The 23,209-nt window shown below is 34.2% G+C and overlaps 1 long non-coding RNA gene and 1 pseudogene across 1 annotated transcript; one reads left to right on the forward strand and one right to left on the reverse strand.

Moving 5' to 3' along the window:
* The first annotated feature begins 4,119 nt into the window (after positions 1-4,119).
* On the forward strand, positions 4,120-22,813 carry LOC114400488 (annotated as a pseudogene).
* On the reverse strand, positions 10,555-11,165 carry LOC114400490. The gene is made up of 3 exons (XR_003663969.1): positions 11,010-11,165; positions 10,708-10,833; positions 10,555-10,569 (listed from the first exon to the last, which is right to left on the reverse strand). It is a non-coding gene; the product is annotated as an uncharacterized LOC114400490 (long non-coding RNA).
* Positions 22,814-23,209: the final 396 nt, after the last annotated feature.

The following is a 23,209-nucleotide window of genomic DNA, read 5'->3' on the forward strand; positions in this document are numbered from 1 at the left end:
ACTTTCGTGAAGCTAAGGAGTATGCTTGGAATCACAAATCAAGTTTAAGGGGGGATGTTAAAATATAAACTTGATTAGGGCCTAAATTAATTATTTGGTTCCTTGGACTTAGTTATTTTGGGCTTAAGTAATTATGGGTCATGTTTCTAGAGAATTCTTGTAGTGTTTGGAGTGTCTAGATATTTCTTATGGTTGTAATATTCTCTAGAATACTCTTTGGATCTCTAGAGTTGAGAACTCTCTAGAATTAGTGTGTCTAGAGTTCTCCTTAGAGTAGTATAAATAGAGATGTAATCCTACACATTTGTATCAAGCAAAAATACAAAGTTCTCTCCTCCATAAAGAATTCTCCTTCCTATCAAGTTTCTATTCAAAGTCTCCAATATTCCTAAACACTTTTTCTAAACATAAAAAGCCTTATTTCCAACAATTGCATCACCCATAAGTCTTGTATTTCAGAAATTGTTCCCAGCATCTTAGAATTGCATTTCAGAAATTGCTCTAGAGATTATAATAAAATCCTTATTCCTCAAACAATGTAAGTTTGCCCCCAAATCAAGAAAAATCATTAAACTCACACAAGTCAACCTAAGTTTGCTTATGGAAAAAGTGAAAAACTATAACAGTGCAAGAAATGGTTTCATGCGCTCAAAGCTTAACCAAAGAGTATTCTTTGAAAAATTGTTATCACTCATCAATCTTTCAAGAACCAAGCCTTTCCACCAATGACCCAAGCCTCACCGTCTCATTTGCATTGTGGGGTACATCCGTTATGGATAATCCTACTATTAATGCATAGTTTGAAAATTTCATATTTTCAAATAATCAAAAGGAGGGTTGAAACTTTAACTAAATCTAAAATAGTTTGAAATAATTTAAAATGTAAAAAAAGGTGTTCTACAACCAAATGAGAGTTAAAACTCTAATTTTGTTGAAGTGACTAAGTGAATCGTGAAAACAAGGAAAGAAGAGACGATCTCACTCTTAATTACTAAGTATGATAATAATAGTAGTTTATTTTTTAAATTTAAAAATATATTATATAATATTTATACATGTGTGTGTGTGTGTTTATATATATATATATATATATATATATATATATATATATATATATATATAATAATAATTTAATACAAAATTCGTGATTTATGTGCAACCCAAAATTCGTGATCTAATCCAAAATTCAACGGGTTTGAATGAATTGATTTATGTGCAACCCAAAAACACAAAATATCAAGAGTTATTATTGGTCTCATTCCCATTGCTCTTGGCCGGTACCAACGGGTCGAGATTTTTTATTCCAAAATTACCCTTTCCACATAATCATGATTTCGTCATAAACCAGTTTTTGCACCCCGATCATAACAAATTTGTGATTTCATTGTACATGTATTCAACGAAATCACGATTTTATTGTATTTTTTTTGCTCCAAATATAACAACGAAATCACCCCCTTAACACAACGGAATCAAGATTTTGTTGTGTAACTTTTCAGCATCATAATGGAATCTTGATTTGGTTTGTGATACCTTTCCATAACAATAACAAAATCTTGATTCTGTTTTGATAAAAAAAAAAAATTTATCTACAATGAAATTTTGATTCCGTTGTGGTGTTTTTTAAAAAAATGAAAAAAATAAGAAAAAACACATTTTGTGTTTTTTAAATATCTTTTTTATTGATTGAAAATTGAAACACTACAATTATTGACCATTTATTGATTGAGATTGTTTTTCTCCCAGACGTATTGACCGAACACCCCTTTTTTCCTCATACGTATTTACTTAACACTCTTTTTTCTGATATGCATACCAATCATATTAAATATAGACGCGATATCAACTGTTTATATTGTCAGCGCAATCTCAATCGTTAGTTTGGTATGGGTCAAGAAAGAACAGTAGATCCCTACTATAAATAGTAGTAGGGATTTGATGAAACTCAACACCTACTTGATATTCACCATATTGCTTAAATATTTTGCAATAGTGACATGATTTCATCAACTGAAGGGATATTGTTTGAATATCGTACTGGTCCTAAAGTCATCACAATAAGTGAAGACATGTTGTTTGATGCCATACGAAAAACTATTATGGACGCCATCAGAGGTTGCAAAATTTTACTTGAAGATGAGTGTATAAAGCTTAAATGGGATGATGATATGAGAAAAATATTTTTCATCTTTTTGGAATTTAGTAGCAAATGTTCGATTGAGTTGAATGTAACTTTTGGTCGATCTCCAAATGAAATCCTTGCCCTACTGTGCAATCCAAGGAAATCATGATCTGATGATGAGATCATTGTTCTGATGCGTGATAAATCTGTATAGTCATGTTTTTATTTTATAAAAATTGTATGTTGCTTTTTATTTTATTTTAAGAAAAGTTTGTATTATTCGTGATTGTTTAGTTGTTGATGTTTGTTTTATAAATCAATTGAAGACATTGTTGTTGTTACTATTAGGCGCATGCTATTTAAATAGTAAATCAATCACAATATAAACTTAAAAAAATGTCAAAACAACAAAAAATGAGCTTACTGCATCAAAAGTTAATCATAATTACAATAATACAAAAAAAAATCATTGGCCTCTGCCACCCTCCTTGCCTCCCTTGGCAACCTCGGTTGCCCTCTTCTTTGTCTTTCTAGGATGCACCCAACTGCAAAGCCATCTTGCAACAATTGCAGAGCTTGTTGTATGGTCTAATGATGACTCGTGTCATCTGGCACAACTCTAAGATCTAAGCTCTACATAGTGCCTGAAGCTATCTAGAATCGGTCCTACAAGAACAATTTCACTTAGTAACTATTTTTTAAGTGACAATTTAGGGAAAAATTAACAAAATCAAATTTGATTTACCTAACAAGAGTAGTCTATACCTGGTACATAGTCTGCTCGTGGCTACCTAGACGGTAATTGTACTGGGATGGGCGATAAACACATAGGAGGACGTGGTGGTTGTCTGTTTGCTAGCAGAATGGCATAGGAGTGAGAAACCTTGTAAAACCAAGACAAATAGTTATGGGTGCTAGCCCAAGGACCTCGAGGTGACATAACATCACCAAGAGGAATGACATGTTGCTACCACCCCACCCACGCCGTATCACAAAGCTAATATGCAAGACGAGGAGGTGGATAATGTGGAATGTGCTATACATGGTTGAACTACCTCAGCACCATCTCCGAAAGATAGGGCTACAAGTCAGTCTTGCACCTAATGAAGCTAGAGAAAAAAGCCTCCCGTGCAAAAGGGCTGACACCTTTGTGGATCTCATAAGGATACCACACAACAACATCCATCTACAGTTCATCCAGCTTCTCCCTCATCGGAAGGGCAAAGTGGGAACCTCTAGTTGGCTTCTATCTATTGGCTACTGAGTCATCCAGAGCATCGATCCCACGCTTTGAATAGCCAATATGAGGGAGGGGTGGATTTTTTGAAATTGGGGGTAAAAAGGTTCCTATCCATGAGAAATTTTTTTAGGGGTTAATAGTAACTCCCAACATATCCAACGCAAATTGTTTGAGTTGATTTAAGTCACTTTAGATTCGTGGATAATTGGCTCCCGTAAACACCCTTATGAGCAACTGAAAAAATGGAGGAAAAAGGGATGAAGCCTAGCTAGTCATGCCACTTAAATAGTCAAGTTCTCCAAAACCAGAGACCGTGTACCAGGCAAACACATGGGTAGGGTAGTTTGGAAGAATAATTAAAAAAACAAAAGTAGAGGAGAGTGTACAAGTAAAAAAAGCCCAGATTTTATAAAATGATATAAGTTCTTAATTTTGTAAATTTTATCCAATAAAAAGTTGCCATTGTATCGAAAACAGGAATACGCCCACCTAAGTCCAACCAGACATCATTTGACTGGTTGGGCAAAATATTTTAATGTTATAAAATACTAGTGGAAAGAAAGAGACCTGTACTTTTAAGTAAAACGTAAAGTAGCTTGCATCTCTTACCACGTTCACAATCACAACAACATTTATAGTTTTTCAGTCAAACTAAACACACTGAAAAACACTAGCTACGAGGTACATTACCTTCTTGTTCTGACATTGGAAACCCAACACTCCACTGATTCCATTCGCAATCTTAGAATCATAGTAACCTTTCTTCTTAGTTCTCATGGCTATGCAATCATCCTCATCTTCCTTTAGTTACAGATTCAGCAATGATTTGTTCCTCAGCTTCCGAGGGGAAGATACTCGTCGCAGTTTTACCGGCAATCTCTATAAAGCTCTCTCTGACAGGGGAATTCACACCTTCATGGATGACAAGAAGATCCCTAGAGGGGACCAAATCACCTCAGGACTTGAGAAGGAAATTGAAGAGTCCAGAATATTCATCATCGTGCTCTCTAAAAACTATGCATCATCCTCCTTCTACTTAAACGAACTTGATTACATCCTTAAGTTTATTAAGGGAAAGGGCCTATTGGTTTTGCCAGTTTTTTATAAGGTTGATCCTTCTGATGTGAGAAACCACGCAAGTAGTTATGGAGAGTCATTGGCTAATCATGAAAAGAAGTTCAACGCTGATAAGGAGACTTTCAAGTGTAACTGTTGGAAATAAGGCTTTTTATGTTTAGGAAAAGTGTTTAGGAATATTGGAGACTTTGAATAGAAACTTGATAGGAAGGAGAATTCTTTATGGAGGAGAGAACTTTGTATTTTTGCTTGATACAAATGTGTAGGATTACATCTCTATTTATACTACTCTAAGGAGAACTCTAGACACACTAATTCTAGAGAATTCTCAACTCTAGAGATCCATAGAGTATTCTAGAGAATATTACAACCATAAGAAATATCTAGACACTCCAAACACTACAAGAATTCTCTAGAAACATGACCTATAATTACTTAAGCCCAAAATAACTAAGTCCAAGGAACCAAATAATTAATTTAGGCCCAAATCAAGTTTATATTTCAGCATCCCCCCTTAAACTTGATTTGTGACTCCAAGCATACTCCTTAGCTTCACGAAAGTTTCCAACTTGAGTGGCTTTGTGAAAATGTCGGCAGCTTGATCTTGAGACATCACATACTTCAACTTTACCTCCTTCTTCTCAATGCATTCTCTTATGAAGTGGTAACGGGTGTCGATGTGCTTACTTCTTTCATGAAAGACTGGATTCTTTGTCAAAGCGAGTGCTGATTTATTGTCAACACATATTTCCATAGGTTCTTCTTGTGGCATTTTTAACTCTTCCAACAAGTTCCTTAGCCAAATTGCATGAAAAACGCATGATGTGGCAGCGACATACTCGGCTTCACAAGTTGATAGTTTGACTATTGGTTGCTTCTTTAACATCCAAGTGAAAGATGTATCTCCCATAAAGAACACAAAACCAGTAGTGCTCTTTCTATCATCCAAGTCTCCACTCCAATCGCTATCACTATAGCCAACAAATGTTATAATTGTCAGAAGAGTAATAGTGCAAGCCAAAGTTTGTTGTACATTTGATGTATCGAAGGATTCTCTTTGCCGCCTTGAAGTGAGTTGTGGTTGGAGCTTCCATGTAGCGACTTACTACTCCTACAACATAGAGAATATCCGGCCTTGTACATGTCAAGTAACGTAAACTTCCAAACAAACTTTTGTAAAGAGTTGGATCCATATTCTCTCCTTTTTCATGCTTGCTCAACTTGCTGCCACATTCCATCAGGGTGCCAACTGGATTGGCGTCATCCATCTTGAACTTCTTAAGGACTTCTTTGGCATAGCCTTCTTGGGTGATGGAAATTCCTTTGTCTTCTTGTTTTACTTCTATGCCGAGATAATATGCCATGAGCCCCATATCCGTCATCTCAAATTCATTTGACATATCTTTCTTGAACTCTTCGAACATGCTTGGATTGTTCCCTGTAAAGATCAAGTCATCTACATACAAACACACAATCAAAATATCTCCACTTTGCGCTTTGATATAGAGTGCATGCTCATATGGACACTTGATGAAGTTCTTGTCTTGAAAGTACTTGTCGATTCGAACATTCCAAGCTCTCGGTGCTTACTTGAGACCGTACAACGCCTTCTTCAACTTCAAGACTTTTTCTTCTTGCCCTTTTACTTCATAGCCCAGTGGTTGCTCAATATAGACTTCTTCTTTGAGAAAACCATTCAAGAAGGCTGACTTCACATCCATTTGATAGATCTTCCATTTATTTTGGGCTGCCAAAGAAATGATCAATCTAATAGTTTCAAGACGAGCAACAGGAGCAAATACCTCATCATAGTCAATTCCTTGTCTTTGACTATAGCCTTTAGGCACCAATCTTTCTTTGTATCTCTCCACATCTCCTTTAGCATTCTTCTTTGCCTTGTACACCCATCTTACTCCGATTGCTTTGTGTCCTCGTGGAAGTGTAGTAAGTTCCCACGTATCATTCTTCGTGATTGACTTGATTTCTTCGTCCATGGCGTCTTTCCACTTTATGTTTTTCACTGCTTCTTGATAGCTTAGAGGCTCACAATCACCAAAAAGACAAAAGAGGTTAATGTCGTTTAGGTTTTTGGTTACCTCATAAATCTCTTCAATGCTCCTTAGTCGCGGTGTCCTCTCACTTGAACTTGTTTCATCCAGCCTTGGTGTCGGTGAGGCAGGTGGTGTAATATGTTCCTCTATGATTGGTTGTTCAATTTCATCATCTTCTTCAAAATAAGGAAGAAATCATACTTATCTTCTTGAACACTCCAATCCCAACAATCTTCTTCGTCGAACTCCACGTCGCGACTTATGACGATCTTTCTACTATTTGGATTATAGAGCTTGTATCCCTTGGATCTTGAGTCGTAACCCACAAACACGTACTTCTCACTTTTATCATCGAGCTTTGTCCTCTTTTCGTCTGGAAAATGGGTATAGGCAATGCTTCCAAACACTTTGAGGTGAGAGATCCCGGGCTTCCTTCCACTTCATGCTTCTTGTGGTGTCTTCTCATGCACGCTTCTTGTTGGGGAACGGTTTGTTAGGTAAACTGCACATGCCACTGCTTCAGTCCAAAACTCCTTCGGCATCTTCTTGCTTTTGAGCATGCTTCGCACCATGTTAAGTATGGTCCGGTTCTTTCTCTCTGCTACTCCATTTTGTTGTGGCGATCTTGGCACTGTCAGTGGGCGACGGATTCCATGGTCTTCACAATATTTGTTGAACTTATTTGAAGTGAACTCTCCTCCTTGATTAGATCTCATGGCCTTGATGGAAAGACCACTTTCTTTCTCCACGAGGGCTTTGAACTTCTTAAAGTTTTCAAACACTTCTGATTTCTCCTTCAAGAAATAAACCTAGGTTTTTCTGGAATAATCATCAATAAAGAGGAGAAAGTACTTATTCTTACCAAATGAATTGGGTTTTTGATTGGTCCACAGACATCGGTGTGTATGAGCTCTAGCGGCTTTGTTGCTCTTGTTGTTGATTCCTTTGGAAAACTTTTACGAAATTGCTTCCCAATTAGACATCCTTCGCAAAGTTGGTCTGGGTGGTTGATGCTAGGCAAGCCTCTCACCATCTCTTTCTTCGCTAAACGTTCTAGACCGTCGAAGTTGAGGTGCCCGAATCGTAGATGCCATAGCCACGAAGAGTCGGTATAGCAAGCCTTGAGACACTTTGCCACATCATTTTGAATGTTCAAGAGGAACATTCTATTCTTTGACATAGGCACCTTAGCAATCAAGTTATGTCTACTATCTCTTAAGAAAAGACTATGTCTTTCAAATGGATGTCATAGCCTTTCTCTAATAATTGTCCCAAGCTCAAAATATTATTCTTCATGTTAGGCACATAGTAGACATTGGATATGAATTGATGACTCCCATTCTTCAAACGTATGAGAATTTTGCCTTTGACTGGTATCTTTGAGTCGTCTCCAAATGAGACATCGCAAGTTGTCGCTTCATTGATCTCCACGAACATGCTTTGATCGCTGCACATGTGGTTGCTTGCGCCGGTGTCGAGGTACCACTTGTTTCTTTTCTCTTCAAATTTGTTTTGGCACGCGAGTAGCAAAGTTTCTTCTTCTCCGCCTTTTTCTTCTACAAAGTTAGCTTTCTCTTCAACCTTCTTCGAGAATCTACACTCGGATGCATAGTGACCAATCTTGTTGCAATTGAAGCACTTGATTTGTGATTTGTCATACCTCGACCATGAATTTCCTCTTCCACGACCACTTGTTACTTGTGGATTCCAACTTCTTTCTCCATTGTTGAATTTGTTGGAGTGGTTGTTGTAACCACCTCTTCCTTCTCCTCCATGTCCTCGTCCACGTCCACGATCTTGGCCACGACCTCGTCCTCTTTGGCTCTTGTAATTTGCATAGTTTGCTTCCTTTATGTTGAGTTGTAGTAGTTGCTCCGTAGCCTCCTTTTGTTTAATTTTTCTCTTTTGTTTTTCTTCGTATGCTTGTAAGGAACCCATGAGTTGCTTAATAGTCATGGTCTTTAAATCCTTGTTTTCTTCAATGTTGGTAACAATGAAGTCAAAACTTGGATTTAAAGTTCGAAGTATTTTTTCCATGACCTTCACCTCATCAACATCTTCACCATTTCTTTTAAGTTGATTGACTACGGCCAATACTCGAGAAAAATAATCAGAAATTGACTCGGACTCCTCCATAAACAAACGCTCAAAGTCACCTCTAAGAGTTTGAAGACGAATCTTTTTTACCTGCTCAACTCCTTTGTTGCAAGTTTGAAGCTTATCCCATGCTTCTTTGGTCGTCGTTGCGTTGGATATCTTCTCAAATGTATCTTCATCCACCGATTGATAAATGAGAAAGAGAGCTTTCTTGTCTCTCTTTCTTGACTCCTTCAACGTCTCCTTTACACCTTGGCTTAGCGAGGCTTCATCTTGCTCCTCGAAGCCATTCTCTATGATATCCCACACATATTGAGCTCCTAGTAGCGCCTTCATCTTGATACTCCAATTATCATAGTTGTTCTTTATGAGCATCGGCATTTGGAAAGGAAAACCTCCATTCGCCATCTTTTGAGGATCTTGAAGCTCTGATACCACTTTGTTGGAAATAAGGCTTTTTATGTTTAGGAAAAGTGTTTAGGAATATTGGAGACTTTGAATAGAAACTTGATAGGAAGGAGAATTCTTTATGGAGGAGAGAACTTTGTATTTTTGCTTGATACAAATGTGTAGGATTACATCTCTATTTATACTACTCTAAGGAGAACTCTAGACACACTAATTCTAGAGAGTTCTCAACTCTAGAGATCCAAAGAGTATTCTAGAGAATATTACAACCATAAGAAATATCTAGACACTCCAAACACTACAAGAATTCCCTAGAAACATGACCCATAATTACTTAAGCCCAAAATAACTAAGTTCAAGGAACCAAATAATTAATTTAGGCCCAAATCAAGTTTATATTTCAACAGTAACCTGGTGAAGCTGGAGACATGGAAGATGGCTCTACACTAAGTAGCTAACTTGTCTGGTTGCCATTTCAAACATGGGTACCCTTCGTTGCCAATCTTTAACTTGTTTCATCTTAATTCATTAATTTTCACTTCTCTAAATGTATTTTATGGTTAGGTTTAATTATTAATTGGATTCCTATACTTATCCGCACTTTACTGTTTTGACCCAATACATAAAAAATTGTAACTTTTAGTTTCTGAATGAGCAAATTTTTTGCATTTTGGTCTAGCGATTAAGACAGTTACTAACGTGGCTGACAGTACTATTGTGATGACTGCCACAAAAACCTGGTTATTTTACACAGCCACAAAAAATTTGTAGTAGATTTATAGTGTTTTAGACAACTAACCTGCAGGGACCAAAATATATATCATCCGGTCCTTTTTAGAAGAAGGACTGGAGGGAGACTTAAATATGCTTGTCTAGGAGCTAAAGCATACATTTTCTTGCGTATATGGTCAAAACATAAAGGTGTAGACCAATATAGAGACAAGATTAATAATTAAACATAATGTTGAAATTTAAAGGGATGAATAAAGTTTATTACCTTGAATAGAATACATACATATCAAGATATGGAGGATGACTAGTTTTGTTTGACTTTTCACAGATTTCTCTGATTGAATAGGGAAGAATACGAATATAAGTTTATTAAGAGGATTATTGAGTTAGTCTCTAAGAAGATTAATCGTGCTCCTTTACATGTTGCGGATTATCCAGTTGGACTTGAGTCACATATGCAAGAAGCTCACTACAAGAAAAATGACCTATACTTACGGACAAAAACTATCACTATAAATAAAAAATCTATAGGTAAATGTATGATAGACTTTGTCCTACGGACGTTTCTTCTGCCAACTTTGAGGGGTGTATAATGACGACTAATTGTCTGTCACTATAGGTTTTACCTACTATATATAGTGTGTAGGTAAAAGTCATTAACTTCTACTTACATTTTCTAACTGTATGTAAAAGTCTTTAATATGTATCTATCACCTTCAACTGTGGGTAAAAGTTATTAACTTCTACTTATATTTTCTAACTGTAGGTAAAAGTCTTTAATATGAACATCACTTGAGACCGCAAAAACCTTATTTCCCATTAACCGATGCCACAAAACTGCACTGTTTAGAAACAAGGCCAGAACCTAGGATTAGATATGTTCAAACATGATGTAATAATCACCAGAAATCTTCAAGTAACCTTCAAGGAAAAAAAAAGTATTCTCTTTTTGTTTGTTGCAATTTTCAATTAGTACTTACCTGTAGTAGTCAGGATTGGGAGCAAAGGTGGTGGCATTGAGAAGGCCATAGTTCCCTCCAATTAAAGTCTGCCTGCAATAGACTTTAGTGCTGTAGCAGGATGCTATTCCAAGTTGATCTAAGTACCTGAGCCATTTAAATTTCAAAACTTACAATAAATCACAACCAATTTAAAAAAGAACCAATTTTATATTTAGCAACATGTTTTGCTAAATATAACAGAAAAAAAATCATAATCCATCCTTTAGAAATTAAAAAATAACAAAAACTGATGGAAGGAATGGACAACCAATTTTACCCACCAAAAGCTGTTTAGAAATCTGTTAGAAACATGATTGCCACCACTGTTGTATGCCCCTCCAGCTTCTCCTACCCATGCAGAAGACCAAGGACCATATATTTTAATGGTTTCTGAAAGATTGCCAAAAATTGATTCCACCCTACTCAAGCGCTCAGGATCTAGAATCTTCCTTAATTTCAAGATGCTCATCACTACCTAAAAGAGAAATCAACTTAGAAACATTGATCAGGAATGACAGACAATAGTATTTTTCAAGCAAGTGAACAAATTATATCACCCTTGGTAACAAAGCCTATATAGTAGAAAGAATTAAGTAAGTGACAATCAAACCAGGGCCCAAATTATTATATAAATGATGAACACGTATTTAACGTTCGGAAGAGCACATATTTAACGTTCGAAAGAGCACACAACGTAAGCCCCTCAGCCTACAAAATCAGTTTAATATAGTGAACAATTTTTTTATTTGCAGCCCAAAACAATTTCACTATCATCCACATGCTTTAGTTTATTATATTATGGAAGAAAGCCGACCAAATAGAAGAAACTTCTTAATCAATGATGTGTTCATTTATTTTCTTTATAGAGATCTACCTCAATATATTTACGGTATTATTTCAACCATTTTGAATTTCCAGAATTTCTGAAATGATTATAGGATGATGACAATATATCATGGATTGAAGGAAACTGCAAAAAAGAATGTATAAAAGATGCACTAAGGGAGATTCATAAGAGAAGAAAACTAACCATTGGGATCTTCAAGTCCAAATACACCCACGTGTCCATTTCAGGATATAACATGTCAAGTGACAAAAACAAGAAGCAAAAGAAGAAACCATATATACATTAGAGACATCAAATATTTGACAAAAAAAAAAATTAAAAGAATAGAAAGAAAGAAAGGAATAAAAGGTACATGAGAATATTGTGGGGGAGAGAGTGGAAAAACTTGTTCCTTAACAATATGCCAAAATTAACTGCAACTAGTCATATTGGCAAAGCATGTATAGCATTGGGCTAGTGGGAATGAAAACTGTCCTATCTCTTTCCTCAATGGCAAGAAAATTAAGTTTATTCTCCTCTCAATGCCGTTCTATTTGACTGAAATAGTAATAGAAGATACCAAGTAAATAGTATTTATCTGTTGGTGGCATCCTCAATGATACCAAGTATAATGGATTTACCAAACTCATTCCAGAACTTAGAATATTGACCTTTCTTCTCATCATTGTCAGAGGATGCATCTTCTGTGCATCAATATTTAAGATGGAAGTACAAAGTCAATGAACAAAATTCAAGAAACTCCTCTTACATTTTGAAATGGTATAACAAAGCAAACACAATTACTCAGCCATATAGCTTATTATTTTAAAATTTAAATTGATTTTTAAAATTTTTCATATTGAATATATGTTAGCTAAACACCCTCTCCCAAAGGTGTTTGCATTACTATCATTTTAGCTAAACTAATATATATATATATATATATATATATATATATATATATATATATATATATATATATATATATATATATATATATATATATATATATATAATTATTTTATTTTATTTTTATTTCTTATATACTTATAAAATTATCATATAACTTATATATATTTATAAAAAATACATTTAGTTAAATAATTGTTTTACTACTTATTTGTGTTCAAAGGGATAAATATATTGTTATTAGTTATATAGTGACATATGAATGAAATATTTAATATTTTACATTTTTTATTATATATATATATATATATATATATATATATATATATATATATATATATATATATATATATATATATATATCTTGTTTTTTTTTTATTTAATCTTATTTTAAAAAAATAAAAGTAATAATAAAATATAAAAACTGGTATAATTCGTTTTAAATTGGATCTAATCGGATTATATCATATTAAAATTTTAAACTAAATCTATTGAATGATAAATCAATAAAATCAAAATAATTGGATCAAATCATTTTTCTTTTCAAAATGGATTCAATCCATTCTGCAAACGCTTATGCACTCCCGGGTTATAATGACTAAATTGCTTTTTAACCACAACACACAGATATCAAATTGTATTTTAATAATAATATGCAAGGACCTATCTAAAAAAAAGGAGAAATATAAAAGACAAAAATTACTTACAGTTTTTTTTTTGAATGATTAATATCCAGGGACTAACTTAAAATTGTCGTACACTTTTAGCTAGAGATTAAATTGACAATTAAAAAAAAAAACTTGCCTTCACATTTCTGTTATAAAAGTTGATAATTATATTTATATATACTTAAATAGTTACTGAATATTATATTTAATTAAATTTATTTTTCATAAATAATTTTAAGTAACGTAATAATTTTTATATATATATATATATAAAATAAAAATATAAACATCGATGATATCATAAAATTTTGGTAATTATAATTTTTTTAAAAAAAATTGTGAATTAACTAACCTTTGAGGTTCTAGAGTAATTTATTAATCCAAATTACCTTCAAGCATATTCCCATGCAAGTCAAGTTGAGGGACTTGATAGAGGCCATTTCTGAAATAGAGTCAGGAATTGGTCCGGAGAAGTTATTTCTAGCCAACGAGAGATTCTGCAAGCTCCCTAATTTACATATTCTAACTTTACCTATCAATATAGTGCAAAGCTAAGCAAAACTCCAGCCACATATTATAAAGATGAAAAAATAATGTATTATTTAATAGTGCAAACCAGTTAAAGGAATTATACTTGAAAATTTAGAAATTCTTCTTCAAACATTTGCACCAAAATACTGCAATTTCCTTTAGGCATTGCCTGTGGTCCTCCTCAAGCCTTCGATTCATTGAATGTTTTTTTTTCCAGTCCATTTGGCAATACGAGAAAGATTGCTACTTATGCATGTTGATTTGATTACATTCATTTGGATTTCAATATCAGTCTGGCTACAGTCCATTTCAACCGGTACTTTGAATTTCAAATTTTTATAACCAAAAAATTAGACAAAAAAAAAAACAAATGAGATACAAAGGTGCACCTAGGGTGACAAAGATTCTTGACCACAACACCAAAGACAGCAATAGGAAAGCACAAACAATTTTAAAAACTTCAAATTGTTTGTCATACTAGTTCCAGACACATGCATGTCTGATATTCCTCCAAGACTGAATACTGCTACTCACCTTCCTACAATTTAATCAAGAATTCAATACTTCTTGAGCCAAAACTGTATAGTTGGGATATTGTAAGAATAGGAAAAATAATGTCCTTCTAATCTAATCTAAAAATGAAAGAAAGAGAAACATTCAAACCAAGCTTCCCACTGAATTGTGAAATATACAAACTGTGATCATCATCTACTCATACTCATAGTGTAGGAAAAGTTTACCAAACCTTTCTTCAGACTACAACTCAAACAGAAAAAGTAATCATATTATAACCTAGAAAAAAAGCATGTTATTCAGCATCTTACCTTAATGAGTAAAAAAGTAAAAAGCAACTATAAACACTAGCAGACTCACCACATGTGGCTATGTCAAAACATTTTCACCAGTTATTGTCTCCACAGAAGGTTCTTCAAATGCCCATTGTTTAGCAAGTGATACCACAACTGAAAATAGTATTAAAAGCCTGAAAAGAAAAGCAATAGATAAAAGGAAATAGGATTTTTCCATACTCTTCTAGCCTAGTAATATTATGACCTGTTTGGTATCCAGGATGGGATCTCAATTGTTTTATGCATTGACAAAATTGTTTAAAGTGCAGTATTAATTTCTAGAAGCAGATTATATTATATTGGTTGAGAAGAGAAAGCAAGAGACTTCATTGAATCCATGTGTCAGTGATATGGGACCCCTCATTATGAAGGTGTATGTGCAAAAACAGAAGAGTAACTAAGTATAAAACTAAACAAAATCAACAAGGTAATTGTCATTAACCTTACTTGAAGAAGAATATTAAGGGAATATTTTGTATGCTCTTTAGGATGACAAAGTCCCTTAAGTAGAGTAGGAATAAGACCAGATATTTCTGGACTCTTTATCACACTCCCAACCTGGAAAAAACATGAAAATTAAAAATATTAATCACAGAAATAGGAATCAAATGGATAGAATAGTTCCTAAGTAAAGACTAACGTGTTGAAGGTGTAACATCCCAATGTTTGTAATCTAGATTAAAAAGGATTGTTATTTATAAATAAATAGAGTTTTAGAAAAATGATGAGATTTTATAAATAAATAAATAAGGAGATATAATTATTAATTAAAATAATGATTTGAGAGAAAATAAAAAGGGTATTTCATTTATTTGTTTGATAGAAAATAAAATAGAGTTTGTTTTTATAAAATAAATAAATAAATAAATATAGAACAAATAATAGGCTGAATAACCTAGGTATAAATAGTTATGTTAAGTCAGATGCCTCTTTTTGGCCTCATTTTCGTTTTTCCCCTTCTCCTCTCAAAACCCTTTCTTTTTCCCGCAGCCCACCAAACCTGTCTCAAGAAAACAATGATCTCGGACTCGTTCACCGTTGGATCGTCATGAAATTTAAGTACCACGTTTGCAACCCAATTTTTAACATTCACACCGTTGGGAATTTCCAAATCTTATCTGAGCTTAGAGGAAAACCCTTCGCATTGTAGCATTTTAATTTCCCGCAGAAACCTAAAACTGTCTCGGTAAAACTACAATTCCGATTTCGTTAACCGTTGGATTTTCATGAAATTTGGATATCTTGTTCGAAATTCAATTGCTCACACTTCCACCGTTGGGATTTTTGAGATAATATTCATTGAGGGATAAAAAGGAATCGCATGAAGACAGTAGTGAAGATTTCAATCTCTTCTCCGTCTCTCTGACGTTTGAGAATTCTATCGAAGCAGTCGGAGGAATAACTGAAGGAATCTCAGGGAACCACTAGAGATGTTACTATCGCTGGTTGAAGACACGTGAGTCCGCTCAGAGGTAAGGGATGAGTTTATCGCAATTGGGGGTTAGAATGAACATGTGTAGGGATCCTTAGAAAACTAAATTTGGGTTTATTTTGGGATGTTTATTGAATTATAACTTTTCCTTTATGATTATAAATACAATATTATTGTGTTCTATGTACCAATTGATGTCCTGATGAGAATTGATTGATAAACTTGAGTGCTCTTGATGTCTTTGTGTTTAACCCATAATTTTGATTAATTGATTTTGATACAATTGTGAGAAACTATTTCAGAGGTTTTACACCCCATGTTGTGATAAAATCTTTTGTATAAATTGTTATGTTTAGGTTATGAAATGATGATTCAAACTGTGCGTATGTGATAAATGGAACATGTGACGGATGATGAAATACATGTGTATTGAGATGAGATGTATGTATTGAGTTGTGAACTATGAACTGTGCAATCACATAATTGTAAGACCCTTTAAGGGCGACGAGTATTGTGATGGGATCCACTGTGGGAACCCGACGAGTTAAAATAATTTTGAAAACAATTGAGTAAATGTGTGTATTGCAAAGTTCATAAGTAAAGTGTATATGATCCATGAGGTGTGATAACATGCTATTTTGATATTATACCATTGTGATTGAGATCGAGTGTATGTGATAAATTGTGTATGTATGTGATTGAGATATTGTGTGCATTGAGTATGAACTATGAATTGTATAATCACACGACTATAAGTCCCTTTAAGGGCGACGAGTTAATGTTAAGTCCCTTTTTGGGCGACGAGTTAATGTTAAGTCCCTTTAAGGGCGACGAGTTAATGCTAAGTCCCTTTAAGGGCAACGAGTTAATGCTAAGTCCCTTTAAGGGCGACGAGCTAATGTTAAGTCCCTTTTAGGGCGACGAGTTAAAACTATTTTGAGAACAATTGAGGAGTCGTGTGTTTTGTACAGTTCATAGATATAGTCTATGTGCTAAAATGTTTTATGGGTTGGACCTGAATCAGGAGGGAGAGACCCTGACGGACTCTTCAGAGTGTAGGCCTTAGGGGTCACACGGTTTGAGTGCTCCTTTAAGCCTATGTTGATCCCATATGGTTGGAGCATTCTCGCAAAACACTGTGACCCTGACTGGTCTCCCTATGATATTACCTAGTGAGAGTGACTTGACTTACTATTGTGTGGTTTGTCTTGTCATGTACTCCTAGGCGCCCGACGAGGTTTTTCACTGACATGGTACCATATTGCATATAGGCTTGAGTCTTAGCATAACTGTTGCATACGCTTGCTAATTATTTATTATGAAATTGATGTGTTATTATGTATTGATCGGAGTGTGTGTTTCCTGTGTATTGTGATTGATGATTGAAAGGTGTGATTGATGGATGAAAAGTGTGATTGATGAATGACAAAGTGATGAAATAATGTGAGATATGCTAAGTAAATTGTATTTGGCTACTATATGTTGTGGTTTCTCTCTAGTAGTTAGAAATGTGATAACTCACTCCCGGTTTGCTGTTTGTGTTTGGATCCTGTGATGATCTTGAACTTTGTGTTCGGGGGAGCAGATGAATAGGTGGATGACTATGAAGAACCTCATGCTAGAGGACACGGGAACACCACGCTCTGATAGGATGTGACATTAGGATATAGGTTCTATATTAATTGTATGAAACTTAGATGGCCTTCTTTGAGCCGAAGTGAATTTATTATATATTTAGAAAAATTTTATGATGATGTTAGAAAAGTGAATGTGAGCCTTTTACCCATTTGAAAGGCTTGTATTTAAAAATGTTTTAAAAATACTTTTAATTAATATTTGAATTTTTATTCCTTTATTAATATATATGTGAGGGGTAGAGGGTGTCACAGAAGGGCCATTTGGCCAGCTGACTGGACTTTAGGATGTGTATCAGTCAAAACCTTCAAATACTGAGATGGGTTAAGGTAATGCAATCTATAGCTTAAAAGGAATTTAGAAGTGAAAAATAATGTTTGCTTCATATTATACCTCAGTCAATTTGGGAACAATCTTAGGGAGACACCGAGACAAATGTTGAGGAGCACAATATGCCATAAAATTACTGCTCTTATAAGATGTCCATTCAAGATTGTGTTTTGAACCATAATTATTATTAGAATCTTACTATTCACAATTCGAATAACACAATTTGGATGTGATTTGACTACCCAACTATTCATATCATTGATATGAATTGCACAATTCAATTTTCTTTTTACATTGTTTTTACCATTCTTATCAAAGAAATTGAAAAGTTTGAAAAGCTTGAATGATTAAAAAAGGGGCTAAAGGGGCACTGCTAAACGCACCATATCCGATTTTTCAGATGTTTTATTTTCATTCTTCTAAAGACAAAGTTTCGCATGGTCACTCACTCATTCTATACATTGTATTTGGCTATTCCATTGCTCTACTTTCCATCTTCTAAAATATAGGGTTCACATACTCAGTTACAATTTACCAACTTTGGTCTTTTTCTAGTTTAAAATTATCACATGTACCTCCTATGAATTTAAGGATTTAATACAATTTATGATTTTAAAAACAAGCTTGACAATTCACGATTTGAATTGCAGTATGATAACCTTGCTTATAACAGTTAACAAGACAAATAGACAACATCTGCAAATGCAATCAAAATCAAATACTGCATGATAGAATCATCAACATATAGCGAAACAGACAATTACAAATTGTGAAAAGCAAAAGCAGAAAAAAAACTGTATTTAATTTAATAATCTTTGAACTATACCAGTTCTTTGGAAATGATAGCCAACTCCCCTGGCTTAATGCCCTGTTTGGAAAACTCCCTCACCGCATAACCTTGCAATTTCGAAAAAAGTAATTAGCAACAATGTCGAAAAAGTCAAAACACGAGAAAAACCAAAGAGTTTTTGCATTTTGCAATTGCACAATCGAATCAATAATAGAAGTGAAAGGAAAAACGAATCGACCTAATTCTAAAATTCCGTTCTTCGATTCCATTAGTGAACTCAAATGGATCAAGGAGCACACAGAGAGTTAAACATGAATTTCTATGAAATGAATGAACAGAGAATCGTAGATTTACTCATTCATTGGAAGCACGAAGAGCGAATTGATGGAGAGAGCTGAGAAAATGTGTGAAGAGTAGGAAGTGAGATTAGGGGAAGGCAGATGGGGCTGAGAAAATGTATATCTTTTAATAATAATAACTTATGTTATATAACTAAGAGATAACTAAGAGAAAATGTATATTCTTTTCTACTTCTTATTCAAAAACCAGAAGAAACTTTTATTTTATATTTTGAATATTTTGTATTAAATAATTTAGAAATCTATATATTTTCTCACTATTTTATTTCTATCTTCTTTTTTTAAAAGCTTCTTTCTTTCTATTTTTTTAATCAAACAAATACTAATATTATCACATCATTTAAATGTCCTTTGCGATTTTTTTTTGCCTATACTGTGCTTGTAGGTAATAATCCTTTTGAGTTTTATCTACACTAATCAATCATAGACACAAGTTTTTTGAAGTTTTACCTACACAACATAGTTGTAGGTAGAAGTCTTTTTTTAGTTTTAATGAATTTATCTACACCAAATAATGGTTGGTACAAGTGTTTGAGTTTTACCTACATTAGTCAGTTGTAGGTAAAAGTATTCTTGAGATTTACCTATACTAATTCATGTCTGTAGGAAAAAGGTGTCCGTAAGCTTAGGTTATTTTTCTTGTATTGACACCAATGGACTGTAGGTACAAGTTTTATAGGATTTTACCAACACCAAGTAATTGTAGGTATAAGTTTTTTGAAATTTTACCAACACTAAGCATTTGTAAGTAGAAGTTATTTTGAGTTTTACCTACACCAAACAATAGTAAGTACAATTTTTTAAATTTTACCTATGACAAACAACTGTAGGTATAAGTATTTTTTGACTTTTACCTACACTAATTTATGTGTGTACGTAAAAGCCTCCATAGGCATATGTCATTTTTCTTGTAGTGAAGTAAAAGAACTTCTGGATGTTGGATCTGATGATGTCACCCACATGCTGGGGATCCATGGGCTTGGTGGAGTAGGTAAAACGACACTTGCTGCCGCAGTTTATAATTCTTTGTTGACCATTTTGAAGCTTTGTGTTTCCTTGAAAACGTGAGAGAAACCTCAAAAATCATGGGTTACAACATCTCTAAAGAAACATTCTTTCTGAAACAGCTGGAGAGGATAAGTTAATAGGTGTGAAACAAGGAATTTCCATAATATAGCATAGGCTCCAACAAAAGAAGGTTCTTTTGATTCTAGATGATGCTGTTTTTCTTGACATTGCTTGTTGTTTCAAAAAAATATGATTTGGCAGAGGTCCAAGATATACTTCATGTTCATCATGGCCATTGCATGAAACATCATATTGGAGTCTTGGTTGAAAAATCTCTCATAAATATTAGTTTGGATGGCTATGTTACACTACATGACTTGATAGAGGACATGGGTAAATAAATTGTCCGGAAAGAATCTCCCCAAGAGTCTGGGAAACGTAGTAGGTTATGGCTCCTTACAGATATAGTTCAAGTTTTAGAAGAGAACAAGGTGAATAAGACTGATACATGTGGATGGTTTCGTTTTTCATCTTCAACCTTGAATTATCTCTTTTGATTGTTATATGCTCATGTCACAATTTTCTTTTGTTTTATAATTTTGTACATTTCTTTAAATATGCACGTTGAAACCCTAATTTTTATGGATTTATTCTGATTGGTTGGTGATTTTTTGGTTAAAAGGGGACTAGTCAGATTGAAATCATATGCATGAATTTCTCCTCATTCGAAGAAGTAGAAATAGTGTGGGGTGGAGATGCCCTCAAGAAGATGAAAAATCTCAAAACACTTGTTATCAGAAGTGGATATTTCTCCAAAGGTCCAAAACACTTTCCTAACAGTTTAAGAGTATTGGAATGGTGGAGATATCCTTCACATTATTTTCCATATGATTTTCAAATGGAGTAGCTTGCTATATTCAAGTTACCCAACTGTGGGATTACTTCACGTGAGTTGGCTGCCATGTTAAAAAGGCAAGTGTATTGAGTTCATTTCCTTGATTTTGTATCGTAATAAGTTCGCTTTAAGGCTATTCATTTGTTTTATTTTTATGATTTATGTTAATAAATTCTCTTATAGTTTATTACTATATTTACTTGCTTCTTTTTTTTTCACTTACAGAAGTTTGTGAATCTGACAAGTTTAAGTTTTGACTCCTCTCAACATTTAACACAGATGCCTGATGTATCTTGTATTCCACATTTGGAAAATTTGTCATTTATGGAGTGTTATAATTTATTTGCAATTCACCAGTCAGTTGGGCTCTTGAAAAAACTTAGAATCTTAGACGCAGAAGGTTGCCTCAGGCTTAAGTATTTTACCCCCATCAAGTTGACCTCTCTTGAGCAACTCAAACTTGGGTATTGTCACAGTCTTGAGAGTTTTCCTGAAATATTAGGAAAGATGGAAAACATAACAGACCTTGATTTGAGAGAAACTCCGGTAAAAAAATTTCCATCTTCATTACGAAATCTTACTCGGCTTCATACTTTATGTGTTTCCCTCGTAACCAGAAAAATGGTTGTAATGGCATTTTCCTTTCGAACATTTGCCTGATGTGAGAAAGCCCGGAACTGATCAATGTCATAGGTGTGGGATGGGAAGGGTGTCTATTCCGTAAAGAGGATGATGGTGCAGAGAATGTGAGCTCAACCACATCTTCAAAAGTTCAATATCTTGATCTCAGAAACTGCAACCTGTCAGATGATTTTTTTCCAATAGCTCTCCCATGCTTTGCTAATGTAATGGAGTTAAACCTATCGGAATAATTTCAAAGTTGTTCCCGAATGCATCAAAGAATGCCGCTTTCTATGAACACTTAACTTGAATTATTGTGAGCATCTTCGAGAAATTAGAGGGATTCCTCCAAACTTGAAACATTTCTTTGCAAGAGAATGCCTATCCTTGACTTCCTCATGTAGAAGCATGTTACTCAATCAGGTATTGTTTTTTATGCATTTGATTTGGTCATTGATAGTGTATTTAATATTGCTAAACTTAACAATGCATTTATGACGCACAGGAACTGCATGAGGCTGGAAGAACCTGCTATTTGCTACCAAGAGCCAAGATTCCAGAGTGGTTTGAGTTCCAAACATCGGAATTTCCAATTTCTTTCTGGTTTCATAATAAACTCCCAGCCATTGCTATTTGTCATGTTATTGAACAGGTCGCTGAGTTTTCCTCATCAAGAGGTTGGACATCTAGACCCAGCATTATAACCAACATGATCATCAATGGTAATGCAAATTTGTTTTACTCTATGGACTTGGGAAGTGATTGTTCAGTTCTTTTTGATCCGCAGGATGATAAAGTAACAGATAATTTAGATGAAACACTTTTAGAAAATGAATGAAACCATGCAGAGATTTCATGTGAAGATCGTTTTACTTTTGCCCCAACCTTCATAAAAACTGGACTGCATGTATTGAAACAGGAAAGTTACATGGAGGATATTCGATTCTTGGATCCTTGTAGAAAAACAAAATTGGATAATGATTTCAATAGTTCAAAACCAGAAAATCAAAGATGGGTGGGCAATGAAGTTGCCAAGACACAAGTTGTGCTGCAGCAACAACTTATGGGCTCTTTTTTGTCACGCATGTGGCACTGGCCACTAGTGTTTCTCATTTCTTGCCGCATCAGCAATCAATGATTGGATAATGTGAAAGAAGATTCAAGTTAAATGGATTCAATGCAAATAAAAGACAACACTGTAACCAATTTTACTTGCTCTAGTGCTTACTTGAAACTGATTTATGTTTTGTAGTCAAGTTTGGTTTTGGATATATTTAACTTTGCTTTGGTTTCAATGAAAATATATTGTTCATTTTATATTTGAGTCTTTTCATACATTCATCTGAATCAGTGTTTATTGTTCCATATTTTACTTTGTATCCTGAAATCTCTGGATTTAGGAAGGTAGCAGTCTCAACTTAATGCTTGGTAGGTATAGATTTCAGACCTCATCACATTTTAATATTTCATTAAAATTGGTGACAAAATCTCTCGATAATTCATCTTTCTTAAGTCACCAATGTTCTAAGAAATCTAGAATTTGGTTATTGTCTTCAACTATTTTACTAGATATGACTGCTACTTTGCAAATTTTAATTGATCATTTTGATTTCAAAAGCCCAAAAAATA

This window comes from Glycine soja, chromosome 19, assembly GCF_004193775.1.
Source record: "Glycine soja cultivar W05 chromosome 19, ASM419377v2, whole genome shotgun sequence".
Classification (NCBI taxonomy): domain Eukaryota; kingdom Viridiplantae; phylum Streptophyta; class Magnoliopsida; order Fabales; family Fabaceae; genus Glycine; species Glycine soja.